Source organism: Natator depressus, chromosome 3 (genome assembly GCF_965152275.1).
Source record: "Natator depressus isolate rNatDep1 chromosome 3, rNatDep2.hap1, whole genome shotgun sequence".
Classification (NCBI taxonomy): domain Eukaryota; kingdom Metazoa; phylum Chordata; order Testudines; family Cheloniidae; genus Natator; species Natator depressus.
The window spans coordinates 126260330-126274508 of record NC_134236.1 but is presented as its reverse complement, the minus strand read 5'-3'; the positions used below and the strand labels follow the sequence as shown (position 1 = coordinate 126274508).

Genomic DNA, 14179 nt, shown 5'->3' with positions numbered 1-14179 from the left:
TCATAGTCTCAGGTCATTAGTCCCAACTGTGGTTCCACTATCCTCATTCCTTTCTTTGATGAAGGACATTTCCTTTTCTGGTGATTGGAATATAATCAAGCCCTTGCGAGTTCTTCTCCAATTCCTATGTGCTGCTTTGCAAAGCCAGATCAGTACATCTTTGTGTCTTGGTATGTAAATCCTTGGAGCTATTGGATGGCTTCACGCGAAGTATTGTAACATCTTTGGAGCTGTAAAGATAATACAGTTATTGGGGGCATATAAGTACATAGATATAATTTCACATCTCACCAATGAACAGTAACACAAGGAGTTTGTAAGAAATAAAATTCCTTGCTGAGATCATTCAGCATGCAACAGGATTGTTTAAAATAGCAAATCAACAAATCACTTTTCTGAAAATGTTCCTGGATTAGACCTTTCAGCGTGTTCAGGGTCTCCATCTACATTTATTATTTTTATATCAACTTATTTTCAACATCCTCCTCCTTTTTCCTGACTGTAAGATTGTTCTCATGGTAATTATAATACTTTTGTTGGGGGATTTTCAAATGTACAAATGGGGGGTGAGACTCCCAACTCCCATTGACTTTTTCAACGTTTAGTTGTTTTGGGGGTTTTTAGAGAAGGTGGGTGAAGTAATATCTTTTATTATACCAATTTCTGTTGGTGGAAGACACAAGCTTTCAGGCTTGGATTTTGGAAATCTTAGATATAGTCTATGGACCCCCAGGGGTTGGTGGACCACAGGTTGAAAACTACTGCTCTAAATAAATTTGTATCTAATTCATGAAGAGAAAGAAAGTCAATTGATCCAAAACTGAGAAAAACAGCCAGTATCCCATTATATTGCAGTCTGCTTATAATGTCCAAAGAAACACAGTAACCTTGATAAGACTGCTGCTTCTGTGCATCATCCATCAGGCTAAAATTTGAAATTGCTGGAACAAATCAGCTGGTTTATTATCTATGATGTCCAAAACGTTAGTAAAAAGCTACAATAATCTCTTTAAAATAAATTATCCCAGTACATGAGACAAAAACACTTCAAAGTCAGAACGTTTATGCAGATAAATAAGCTGATATGTTTGTTTCTCCACTTAGCAAGTTCAGATACACATTTCTTACACAAGAGCCTAGTTTGCATCCTGACTTTCAGGTAGTAAAAAAAATTAGTTCAATGAGATTGTTCAGTTCCTACAGAAGCTTCCTAGATGACTTTGTGTTCACACATCAAACATCCATATCAGACACATTGTCTCTCCAGAGACACAGCACTCAGAGAGTTTGGTATCTCAAGAAGCAGATGAAGTGATAGATGGGGAGAACCTGACATACAATGAACTTGGCCTGCTTGTTGTATTAAAAGACCTCAACCTCCCCAGGGTCAAGTCCTTCACCAGTTCAAAATTTGTTTACTTAGGTTTATTGAATGAAAATAAATAAGTATAAATACTCCTCAAATACAGCACTCCTGCTTCGTAAACACATCAGGGTGCCTGCCACCTGCAATTTTATTGTCCTCCTTCTCCCCCCTCTGCCCCCCCCCCCCGCATAGAAGATTTTCCACTTTCGAGGAATTGATGAAACACTCATTATCTAAGCCTGAGTTAGACAACAGTTAGAGTTAAGCTAAGAGAGGTTGGGAGGGCGGAGGTGGTGGTGGGAAGGGTAGTTTTCTGATCTGAAATTTCCAATTTCAGAAGTAATACTTACAGAATATACTGATGTCAGATCCAGCTGTGACACCATGCAAAATACAACTTCCAGCTGAGAAGTACTTAGCACACAGTGTCCACGGGCTTGGCAAGGGGCAGGCTCACTTTCTTCACATAGGAGGTTGCTGCTTGCACTTTGTGAGGATAGTAGCTCTAGTCTCAGCAGTGGTAAATTAGAGGACCCACAAAAGGCAAGTCGAGGGCCAGAAGAGGGAACTTAACACTGAAATGAACTAAACCAATTAGTTTTCAGGCTGCTGACTGGCAGACACAAGAGAAGTCAAGGATAGATTACTAATGTACTCTTTTATTAAATACAGTATTTCGGGGAAAAGAGAATATTGCTGTATTTAAAAGTTTCCCATTGCAAGTTGTGATGTGTGAAACTTTATAAATTATAACAAAACTCCACACCAGGTAAAGCTTACCTGACTTCAGGTCTCATTATAAATGCAAAATAAAGTGCAGTTTGCATTTCTGGGGGGGAGGGAATGTTGTTTTTGTTTCTTTCTGGTTTTGACTGGCATAGTCTTGCACCCTCTGAGTTTCACTGTGAAGTTCAAGTTAATACAACCCTGAAATCAAATGTAAAGCCCATGAAACTTGGTAGTTTGGGGCTGAGTTTTACACAGTTACCCTCCAAAATTGTAAATCAACACAAGTTGGCTTGAAATGTGACGTTTGCTGAGATTTTTTCAGACAATCTGGGTGGTCGATTTTGAATGGAAACCATGCTCTACATGACTTCAGCCATCTGAAACTACAATAGACAAAAGTTGGCAGTTTCCGATGATTTTCGCTTTGAGCTGCTAGGTTCGTTGAAGCACAAAACTCAAAGTGAAACACTGTGGGTAGAAACACAGAGCAAAAAAAGGCAAAAAGTTGGTAGAGGAGGCAAAATTTACTGAGTTTCGCCTAGTTTTAGTGACTGTTAACGATTCTTTTCCAAGGTACTCTAGATGCCATAGAAACTGGGCTCATTTCCGCCACTGACTTACAGTGCCGTGAAAATGGTGCAGCACGGAGCCAGGATCCCGGACAGAAGTTCCTGCTCATTTGAAACCTGAGCTGAGTCATGGGGGTGTACATCTGAGTCCTGATACAGCAGCAGTTGGGAGCTCAGGAATCTAGTGGGACCTGCAAGAGTTTCTGCTGCTCGAAAGAGTCAGGTTTCAAGGGGAGGGGAGAGGTAGACCTACAAGGTGTTTGAACTGTGGGATGGTGAGAAAACAGACGGAGCCATCAGGGGTTGCGGTGAATTGGGTATGGAAAGCTTGTTGTGTGGGTTAGGATTTGGGGTGAGTAGCAGAATGGGCAGGGGGCACTCTAGAGATATGCGGTAAGGCCACATTTTGAATTTGCTTTGGAACCATCTGAATATTGTTCCGTCCCCGATCTGACTGTCTGCTATGAATCAACTGTTCGTGAAACAAATGTTCTGTTGTTTGGATGACACTTGAATTTTCTCCCAGCTAGTGTCCTGGTCAAGTATACACATGGAGGCAGAATGCTAAAAGCAACAATGTACTATTCCCAGTGTCAGGGTCTACAAAGTAAACAGAGTTTAGTCAGATGAATGACATGGAAGAACCAAATCCTGATCTCTGAGGAGTGAAAATGTTCTCGGTGATGCACAGGTGCTTCGAGGAGAGAGTCCCCAAGAGCCTGATTTCTAAGAGGCTGAGCAGCCTCAGCTCCTGCTGACTTCCACAGGATTTATGGGTGCTCAGAACTTCTGAATCAGGCCACCAAAATTCTCCACATCAGTGTTCAGCAGGTTCAAATCCTTGAGCTTTATTTATGGGAGGAAAGGAGCAAGGCGAGAGAAATTCATTGGTCCATGGTTGCAGATAGCCTACTTTTATTCTCCTTAGCCACTGGAAAATGGGGACTCGCTCTGCCTCCCAAAAGCAGGGATGCTGAATCCCAGACCGTGACAGTCCACTGATCATCGGGAAGATAAATGAGTGATGCCAGCTAGAGAGCTGTATTCCTGTGAATGTCACACTGCAGAAGGGTTACAAAAAGCAAGGGCGAAAGGGCAAACTTCATCTCTTTCATATGGTGTGTACAGTGAGCCTTAGCTTTACAGCTCTCCAGGATTATAACAGCCATGGTTGTTCCAGTCAAGAATGGCAGGAAAGAGTGGGTGAGCAGAAGTGAGAGGAACAGAGAAATAAAAAGGAATAGATTATAAAAAGAGGGAGGGAAACAAAGGAGTGGCCTGTTTCTCATAAACCAGGTTAGTCAAAATGTTCTATTTTAAAACCATCACAAATTTTGTACTTTAAAAAACAAATTATGCTTTTAATCTGTTCATTGTAGATGTATTATCAAGGGATGGAAATTTTAATCCACAACTTTACGCTTCCATAATTACTAAGGAGAAACACTATAAAAAGAGAGAAATCCAGGAATTTTCCCCTCCAAAGGGATAGCCCATCACCTGTCTCTGTTTGCCATGAGATTTTTTAAAATGTTTTTGCCAACAATTACTCGAGTGAATTTTAACACTCAGGTTGGCCATCTCTATCCCAGAATCCGTGACAAGAAGTGGAAGATTGGACAAATGACCAGGGAAGAGTATAAAAATATTGCTCAAGGATGCAGGAGTGAAATCAGGAAGGCCAAATCACACCTGGAGTTGCAGCTAGCAAGAGATGTTAAGAGTAACAAGAAGGGTTTCTTCAGGTATGTTAGCAACAAGAAGAAAGTTAAGGAAAGTGTAGGCCCCTTACTGAATGAGGGAGGCAACCTAGTGACAGAGGATGTGGAAAAAGCTAATGTACTCAATGCTTTTTTTGCCTCTGTCTTCACGAACAAGGTCAGCTCCCAGACTGCTGCCCAGGGCAGCACAGCATGGGGAGGAGGTGACCAGCCCTCTGTGGAGAAAGAAGTGGTTCGGGACTATTTAGAAAAGCTGGACGAGCACAAGTCCATGGGGCCGGATGCGCTGCATCCGAGAGTGCTAAAGGAGTTGGCGGCTGTGATTGGAGAGCCATTGGCCATAATCTTTGAAAACTCATGGCAATCCGGGGAAGTCCCGGATGACTGGAAAAAGGCTAATGTAGTGCCCATCTTTAAAAAAGGGAAGAAGGAGGATCCTGGGAACTACAGGCCAGTCAGCCTCACCTCAGTCCCTGGAAAAATCATGGAGCAGGTCCTCAAGGAATCAATTCTCAAGCACTTAGAGGAGAGGAAAGTGATCAGGAACAGTCAGCATGGATTCACCAAGGGCAAGTCATGCCTGACTAACCTAATTGCCTTCTATGACGAGATAACTGGCTCTGTGGATGAGGGGAAAGCGGTGGACGTGTTGTTCCTTGACTTTAGCAAAGCTTTTGACACGGTCTCCCACAGTATTCTTGCCAGCAAGTTAAAGAAATATGGGCTGGATGAATGGACTGTAAGGTGGATAGAAAGTTGGCTAGATTGTCGGGCTCAACGGGTAGTGATCAATGGCTCCATGTCTAGTTGGCAGCCGGTATCAAGTGGAGTGCCCCAAGGGTCGGTCCTGGGGCTGGTTTTGTTCAATATCTTCATAAATGATCTGGAGGATGGTGTGGATTGCATCCTCAGCAAGTTTGCAGATGACACTAAACTGAGAGGAGTGGTAGATACGCTGGAGGGTAGGGATAGGATACAGAGGGCCCTAGACAAATTGGAGGATTGGGCCAAAAGAAATCTGATGAGGTTCAACAAGGCAAGTGCAGAGTCCTGCACTTAGGACGGAAGAATCCCATGCATGGCTACAGACTAGGGACCGAATGGCTCGGCAGCAGTTCTGCAGAAAAGGACCTAGGGGTTACAGTGGACGAGAAGCTGGATATGAGTCAACAGTGTGCCCTTGTTGCCAAGAAGGCCAATGGCATTTTGGGATGTATATGTAGGGGCATTGCCAGCAGATCGAGGGACGTGATCATTCCCCTCTATTCGACATTGGTGAGGCCTCATCTGGAGTACTGTGTCCAGTTTTGGGCCCACACTACAAGAAGGATGTGGAAAAATTGGAAAGAGTCCAGTGGAGGGCAACAAAAATTATTAGGGGACTGGAACACATGACTTATGAGGAGAGGCTGAGGGAACTGGGAAGAAAAGAATGAGGGGGGATTTGATAGCTGCTTTCAACTACCTGAAAGGGGGTTCCAAAGAGGATGGATCTAGACTGTTCTCAGTTGTAGCTGATGAGAGAACAAGGAGTAATGGTCTCAAGTTGCAGTGGGGGAGGTTTAGGTTGGATATTAGGAAAAACTTTTTCACTAGGAGGGTGGTGAAACACTGGAATGCGTTACCTAGGGAGGTGGTGGAATCTCCTTCCTTAGATATTTTTAAGGTCAGGCTTGACAAAGCCTTTCCTGGGATGATTTAGTTGGGGATTGGTCCTGCTTTGAGCAGGGAGTTGGACTAGATGACCTCCTGAGGTCCCTTCCAACCCTGATATTCTATAAATGGGTGTCACATCTGAGGAATGGTTCTGTCTCTAGGCAGAGGGAAGGAAGGGCAGAGAATGAAATGTGAGTCATCACCATTTTCATGATTATCTTTCCACCAGTAATCAAAATGGTTAGATGTACCCTTGGTTTTTGAGAGAAGGAATACTGATATCTGTAGCTCAATGATGTGCAAAGCATAAGCTGATACACAGCAGACGGCAGTATTTTTAAAAGTTCAACCCTGGCCAATATTTCTTCTGGGAAATCTGATCAGTTAAAATAACTTTAGATCAGTATATCATGTTTCAGAAATGATGGATCCTAAGAACACTTGAGTGTGTTCTATCCAGGACTTCCCATTTGGGAAAGGTAAATTCACTTCCTAGATTTTCAAGTATCAGGCATTGTGAATGCTGCCTGAAATAAATTCAGTCCCACCAAACAATATAGGCCAAATCATGGTTGCTTCAGCACAGGCGAGCTGAGAGGAAAGCAAGCCAGGGAGTATTTCTCTATCTTGCACAGAAAGAAACTAGAGCTGACTGTAGCAATAGCAGCCGGAGGGAGAGGGGAGTGTCTGGATGGAGCCCTGTCTGCACTGGGAGGACGGGGAGAGGGAAGGAAGAATTGTTTACACCTGTTGTACAGGTGTAGCAAGTTCCACTGTCTGGCGCTTTTCCCCCCAGTGCATCTGGAGATATTATCTGAGTAAAGTGGCATTTAGGTTTTTCACAGATATCTAGAGAATGTGGGGAACACCATTGGTGCGGTGTGAGGAAAAAATTTCAAAGTTTTGTAGGGTTACTTCAATTCTACAGAAGTTTTGCAAAGGCAGAGAGAAAAATGTTCTTTACAATAACTTTTTGGATGATCCAGCTCTCCAAAGGAGCCTTCTTTTATAGCTGCTCTGTGTGCAGAATTGCCACTGACTTCACAAAACCAGAGCTTGTTTGGGGTTTAAAAAAAATCTGAAGTCACCACAGACACCATCACCTTTTCTCAGTCTTTGATCACAGGAAACAGTGATTCCTTTCTAGCTTTGGCAACAGTTAGTATGGTGCTTCCTTGCTAAGATCAATTTGTATTTAATATAGTACTCAACCAACTGTCTTATTTTCAGCTGTGAGTTAATGTCTAAAAATTGTTAATCCTTATTACATTCAGGTGCTAAAGATGGAATCCGCCACCAAACCCTAAACTAGTGAAGAGAGACAGTCTAAACTTAGACTCAAAAATCAAATGTCAATGCAAAGTTATCCACTCACAGCTAGTTTCACCATGCCTCTGCTTTAGAAGGTTTTTTTTATACTTTGTCTAATTTTAAGTTTCCAAAACTGGTCTACAGACAGAAGAAGAGGTTTCCCTCTCAAGGCAGTGTTGTTATGCACAAACTGGAAAGAATCAAAAAGCTACACAACTTTGAAACTCTTTAGACACAGAAAATTATAAGATTACACGTTTCTATTTGGGCTCTCCTATGTAGATTTTTTATCACACTCATGACTGTGGTATCTAAATTTCCACCTACTTTTAATTAAGTCTTAAACAGTTAAGGACAAACACTGTTCAAAACATTGGACTTTCCTTTATGAGGAGATTCAAGGAAATTACATAATACAGAAATAAGAGCCAATTTACTATTGTATTTACAGTACCTCACTTTATGCCTGTTTCACCAGATATCACACATGACATCTGAAGTCCCTTCTAGCCCTACATTTCTATGATTTTATTACTACAAAAGGTGCAAGAATCTGGTAAAAATGAAATAGGAGCATCTTCATCTGAGAGAGGTGTATTCCTTTGCACTAGACTTGTGCAAAATGTTTGCAAGTGAACTGGAAAACTTCAAAGTTTGAGGAGGTTTTTATATTTCAGTTACATGAAAATTAGTCATATTTTGAAACAATCTTGGTTTTTAAATGGATGAGGCCACTTTTGAGTGAAAATAAGTGATTCCTTTTTCCAACAAATTATTTGATTCTTTTCAACATATGTTAAAAAAAAGTTTCACAGCTTTTTGAAACAACATAGACAAAATTTCACATCTGGACATATAACTATGAAAAGTTAAAGTGTTGTGATGTGAAATAGCCTTGACTAAGTCATGAATATTTTTTCCATGAAAAATATTCATTTTTTTCAGATCATTAAAAACTTAGCAATGTTTTTTGGACAGAGCAATTACTGTGGAAGCTATTAAATCCCCAAGGCAGAGCATGAAAGATTTACATTGTTGATTTTAAAAGTGTTGTTCACTTGCTATCTCAGACATCTTCAGATCAAAGTTTGTCTTGTACACATACCATGGGAAAGGAGGTGTGCCCAGTTGAGAGACTACGCGGAGTTGCATCCTACAGAATCACTAAACATGGCCTCTAGCCACATTCTCTTTGTAATTAAAGGTGGAGAACAAAGTTGATCAGTTGCAGGGTTTGTGGATATTATTTGGCTGGTGAACCAAAACAAAGTTCTACTTATCTGTCAAGGAAGTTAGCCATACAAGCAAATATTATGGAGGTGTTCCTTTATATCTCCTAACAGTATTTCTGACAGATTGCATATAAATTATCTGAGGCTTTTGGGCTCCTGGCAAATTGCCAGTTCAGCTCTCTGCTCTGCATCACAAGGTATGACTCCTGGCTCTTTGTTCTTTTTAGAAGTCCCAGTCAGAGTACTGATTTTGATGATTGTCAGGGTTGACAAATGCCAGGAGATTCGAGGGATCCATTGGTCTCTTTCTCTAATGTGCTACCACTATGAGAAGAACTCAAACCTTGAACACATTTAGTTTTAATGGAACATTTCAAGCCACCAGTGTTTGAGTTCTAAATTCTCCAAAGTTCTCACCATCACTTAGTGCTTACATTTACTCTACTATCTTCAAAACCGTATACCGCAGTGTTGATTTTATGAATTGCTGGGTTATTTTCCAAAGGCAGGACAAAAGGTTGCTTTGTTTTTGTTTTTTAACTGGTGAGGAAAGAAATGGGGGTGAGAAGCAGCTCGAGTCAATTTGTAAATTTGGCAACTGAATTACTCTACCCTCTTGGCATTATCTCTCACATGTTCTAATGATGTCCATGGCTGGTTATGAGACTTATGGAAGAGATTTACAGAATTTTTACTATAGAGTGATAACTTTTCTATACAATTCTTAAATCAGCCAATAGTATTCTGCAGCAAGGATGTCATTCTGTGCTGTATTTAAGGCCTTCCATTTTTGGTTTCTACATATATATATTTTTTTTTTAACCTAAACATTCCCAGGTTCTACAAAAGCTAGTATTGGGTTTCTGCTGATATTCATCCAAAATCTGGACCATTCAAGTACATGCAAATACTGCTTATGTTCATAGATCCATAAATTCCAAGGCCAGAAGGGACCCTTGTGATCATCTAATCCAGGGGTGGCCAACCTGAGCCTGAGAAGGAGCCAGAATTTACCAACGTACATTGCCAATAGCTACAGTAATATGTCAGCAGCCCCCACCACCCGCTCCCAGCGTCTCCCACCCACCAGCAGCCCCTCCAATCAGCGCCTCCTCCTCCCTCCCCTCATCTCCCGATCAGCTGTTTCATGGTGTGCAGGAGGCTCTGGGTGGGGAGAGGGAGGAGCAAGGGCACAGCAGGCTCAGGGGAGGGAGTGGGAAGGGGTGGAGTGGGGGCAGGGCCTGTGGCAGAGCCAGGGGGTTGAGCAGAGAGCACCCCCCGGCACATTGGAAAGTTGGCACCTGCAGCTCCAGTCCTGGAGTTGGTGCCTGTACAAGGAGCCACATATTAACTACTACAGATTTGGCTACTCCTGATCTAATCTAACCTCCTGTATAACACAGGTTACAGAATTTCCCCAAAATAATTACTAGAGCGTATATATTAGAAAAACATCCAATCTTGATTTAAAAATTGTCCGTGATGGAGAATCCACCCTGACCACTGATAGGCTGTTCCACTGGTTAATTACACTCACTGTTAAATATTTACACCTTACTTCCAGTCTAATTTGTCTTGCTTCAACTTCCAGTCATTGGATTGTTTTATACCTTTCTCAGCTAGACTGAAGATCCCATTATTAAATATTTGTTCCCCAGGTAGGTACTTATAGAATGTAATCAAGTCACCTCTTAACCTTCTCTTTGCTAAACTAAATAGATTGAGCTCCTTGAGTCTACCACTGTAAAACAGGTTTTCTAATCTTTTAATCATTCTTGTGGCTCTTCTCTGAACCCTCTTCAATTTATCAGCATCCTTCTTGAATTGTGGACACTAGAACTGGACACCGTATTCCAGCAGCAGGTGCATCAATTCCAAATACAGATGTAAAATAACCTCTCTACTCCTACTCGAGATTCCTGTTTATGCATCCAAGGCCATTCTGAAAATCCAGTACATTATATTTTTTTAAACAATCCCACAGATGTCAATAGTTGTTATTCCTGCTATAGAATTCTATCAGATAAATAGATAGTTAAATGTTATTTAGGAAAGATTATCATGGTACATTAAATTCTGTCGGCTTTAAGTAATTTCTATAGAACTGTAGAAGGGCAGCAGTGTTTCCTTGAAACATTCCACCTTTGTAATCCTTTCCCAGCAAGATCAAGACATGCTATCACAGGCAGCAACTTTGTCATTTCCCGGGGGGGCTTGACCAGCCCCGGAGCACCCACAGAGCCGGTGCCTGTGCTTGCTATGTGTGTTCTGCAGAGGCAAATTATTTGGTAATCTATCTGCAAATAAGGGAGGTGGGAGTGGCTCTCTAGGAAGAGAGGGTTAGGCCTGGTCTATACTACAGAGTGAGGTCAATGCAAGGCAGCTTACATTGAACTAACTATGTGAGTCTCTACCACTAAAATTTTGCTCCCACTGATGTAACTGCCCCGCTACACCGATTTAACTCCACCTCCACAGTGTAGTTAAGTCGACACAGTGTCTGTGTAGACACTGCATTGCTTACATCAACTATTACTGGCTTTCAGAAGCCATCCCACAATGCCCCAAACTGACAGTGCAATCGGTACAAGCACTCCTGGTGAGGACGCACACCACCAATACGAGGAACCAAGTGTAGACACACACAAGCAATGTAATTACTGCAGCAGCTGTATGCCGACGTAAGTTACGTTGACTTAATTCTGTAGTAAAGGCATGCGCCGAGTGTCAACTGAGCAATCTTGTAGGAGGAAATCTTGAAACAGCTGAGCTTTGGGAGAAGGTTTAAGCTTATTTATATATAATATTGCTGTTTTCTTTATTACTAAAGCCAACCCCTCAGGAAAGAGATGCTCCTGGGCTTTACACACGTGGACTGTGTTTGCAGAGCAAGCGGGGAAGAACCCTATTCAATTTCTAAAAAACCCTATTGTTTTTATCCATATTAAATGTGCACAGGATTTCCCCATAAGTTTATTTTTGACAGTTATAGCATTATATTGTAGAAAGCAAATGAGAATTTTTGTAATGGCTTGAAGGGCTTATATAGAGCTTCTTAAGGTTCATACCTATTTATTGTAATCTGACCAATGATTTTTACTCTGCATTATCCTTGGAATAATGATTTTTAGTCACCTTCAGTCAGAAGCTTGCTGTAAGTGCAATGTTATTTACAAATTAATGTCAGAGATCAAATTATTGAAATTAATGTTATAATATAGAATTAGAACCGTATTGGTATTTTCCCCTCCTCCATACACTCTGCCTCAAAGTGCTATAGACAATAAATTAATACACAGAGGAGGGTGGTGTTTTATGTGGGTACGTGTCACTAACGTTATGTATCTAAGCAGTATTTCATGTGCTGTCTTGTCAGACAATCTGTTCTACTACTCACAAGAAAGAACACTAGTCAAAAACGTGTGGTGGTGTTTTTACTTCTTTCCTTATGAATCCTGTTCACAAACTAATAAGAAATGTGTTGCAACTACAATTGTATTTTGTGTGCTGTAGGAGTTTCAGTCGTGGACTAGGACCCCATTGTGCTAGGCACTGTAGAAATGCAGGAGGGAAAAAAAACACAACAAAAACCTGTCCCTTCCCCAAAGAGTTGTCAATTTAAACAAATTTATGGCTTTTATCTCGTAATACCTTATGTATCATCTCACATCACAGCTTGGAAGCCATCTAGCTTTTACTTCTGTTGGATGCCAAGCAGCAGGTTGGCAGCCCATGTTTTTGCTGCTGCCCTTCCTTCTCATCTGAGAAACACTACAAGAAATACTACAATAATTTAAATAGGGTAAAATATTAATCAAAATGGCACTTTAGTAATATAGTTAGTTACTAGTAATATTATTTCACTTTCAGCATTCTTCGCCCATTGTTCTCAAGGTACTTCACAAGGGGTGGGTAATTCTAAAACCGACTCCTTCCTTTCTGTTCCAGTGAACAAATCACTTTTCAATGCCACGATCATCTCCTATCTCCACTAGTCAGATTGTCTCCTTTTGGGTCTTTTTGACACTAACCTTTGACCCCTTTGTCTGTTTATGACCCTTACTTGTTGTGACATCTGAAATTAAGACTGTATGCTCTCTGGGGCAGGGACTGTCTTTGCATTTTGTTCTAGGCAGCACTGGCACGTTTGACCTAGGGAATTGATAATAATCACAACCAGACACAGGTATGTTTTTAACCATATGCTATAATCTATTTTATCGATTAGTGACATTTTACAGTGCAAAATCAAAACTTGAATAGGAACTTGCCATTTGCATATCTTTTTAAAAAGACATATCAACTATGAACGACAAATAAGATTTTTCTCAAGGTCCTGAAAGTGTATCCCTCTGGCTTCACGCTCAGTTTATAGTATTAGTAGTGGAATGAGTGCTTTGAACTCAATGTTTGTTTCTCTATTGTTTGCGTTGCCAGTTTATTTACTAATATTTCTAATATTAAAGACAAACAGAATTATTGACAGCATACAGAACATTTTCTTACATTAGCAACAAGAGGCAGGGCATTGGTTATGCAAGATGATGATATTCAGCTGAGCTGTGTGGCAGTGTAAGCTATGGTTACAGTATGTTATGACAGGCAGGACGGCCTAGTGGTTAGGACTTGCCTGGGACTGAAGACCTGGGTTCTATTCCCTGTTCTGCCACAGACGTCCTGTGGGACCGTGGGCAAGTCATTTCACTTCCCTCTACCTTAGTCCTTCATCTGTGACGTGGTGATGACAGCACTTCCCTACTTCACAGGAACTGCCCAGATACTATGGTAATGGGGGCCGTATAAGTACCTAAGATAGATAGAAATGATTTGTTCTTAATCAGCTCATCTCACTTTCTCCATCCTTCCTGACACAGTTCAGTTTTGAACCACTGTAGAAAGCTGCTTAATCAAGAGAAATGGAAAAACCTTTATTTCACAGTCACTTTATAATCAAAACTATTTTCTCAGAATGATTAAAATGGCAAAACCTTGTAAATAAATTCTGGACTTCTCTGTTATACAAGTCATGATTTTAAAATGTTTCTCCCTTTCAGCTTTCCATCCAGGGATGTCTAAATAGTTCTTATTTAAATGAGGACCCCTGCAGTCTCTAGGCCCCTAAACACCAATGTTCTGTGTTTCATATGCAGTCCATGTATTTCACTACCATTTTCAGGGGTTAATTAACATTTGCAAATTATTGAAGATGGAAATCAAGCTATGCTGTAAATGCTAAGTAATATAAATCAGCTCCCTGACTCCAAATCATCCTTCAAGGTTGGCTTTTTTTCTCCCTCACTACTTCCCATAGTCTTCCAGGGGTTGGGAGAGAGAGGAAGGGACTTTACTTTTAAAATGGTATTGAGGCCACATTTTCAAGAGTGCTCTTTATGCACAATTGGGGTCACATTTTCAGGCATGCTTTTTTTTCATTTAAGTGAAGTGACCAGATTTTCAGAAGTACTCAGTGTGCAGCATCTCCTGTTCTTATGGGGAGCTGAACTCTTTTGAAAGTCTAGCCCTAAAGCTTTTGCCTAAAGTATTTTCAGTATAACATTTCCCAAAACTACTAGTAAGTGGGACACTCAGAAAGAA

At 41.0% G+C, this 14179-nt stretch overlaps 1 protein-coding gene across 5 annotated transcripts in view; it reads left to right on the top strand.

Annotated features, from left to right (window-relative positions):
* RPS6KA2 (ribosomal protein S6 kinase A2) overlaps nt 1-14179 on the top strand; it is a 484946-nt gene that overhangs the window by 234845 nt on the left and 235922 nt on the right. The window lies entirely within an intron of this gene.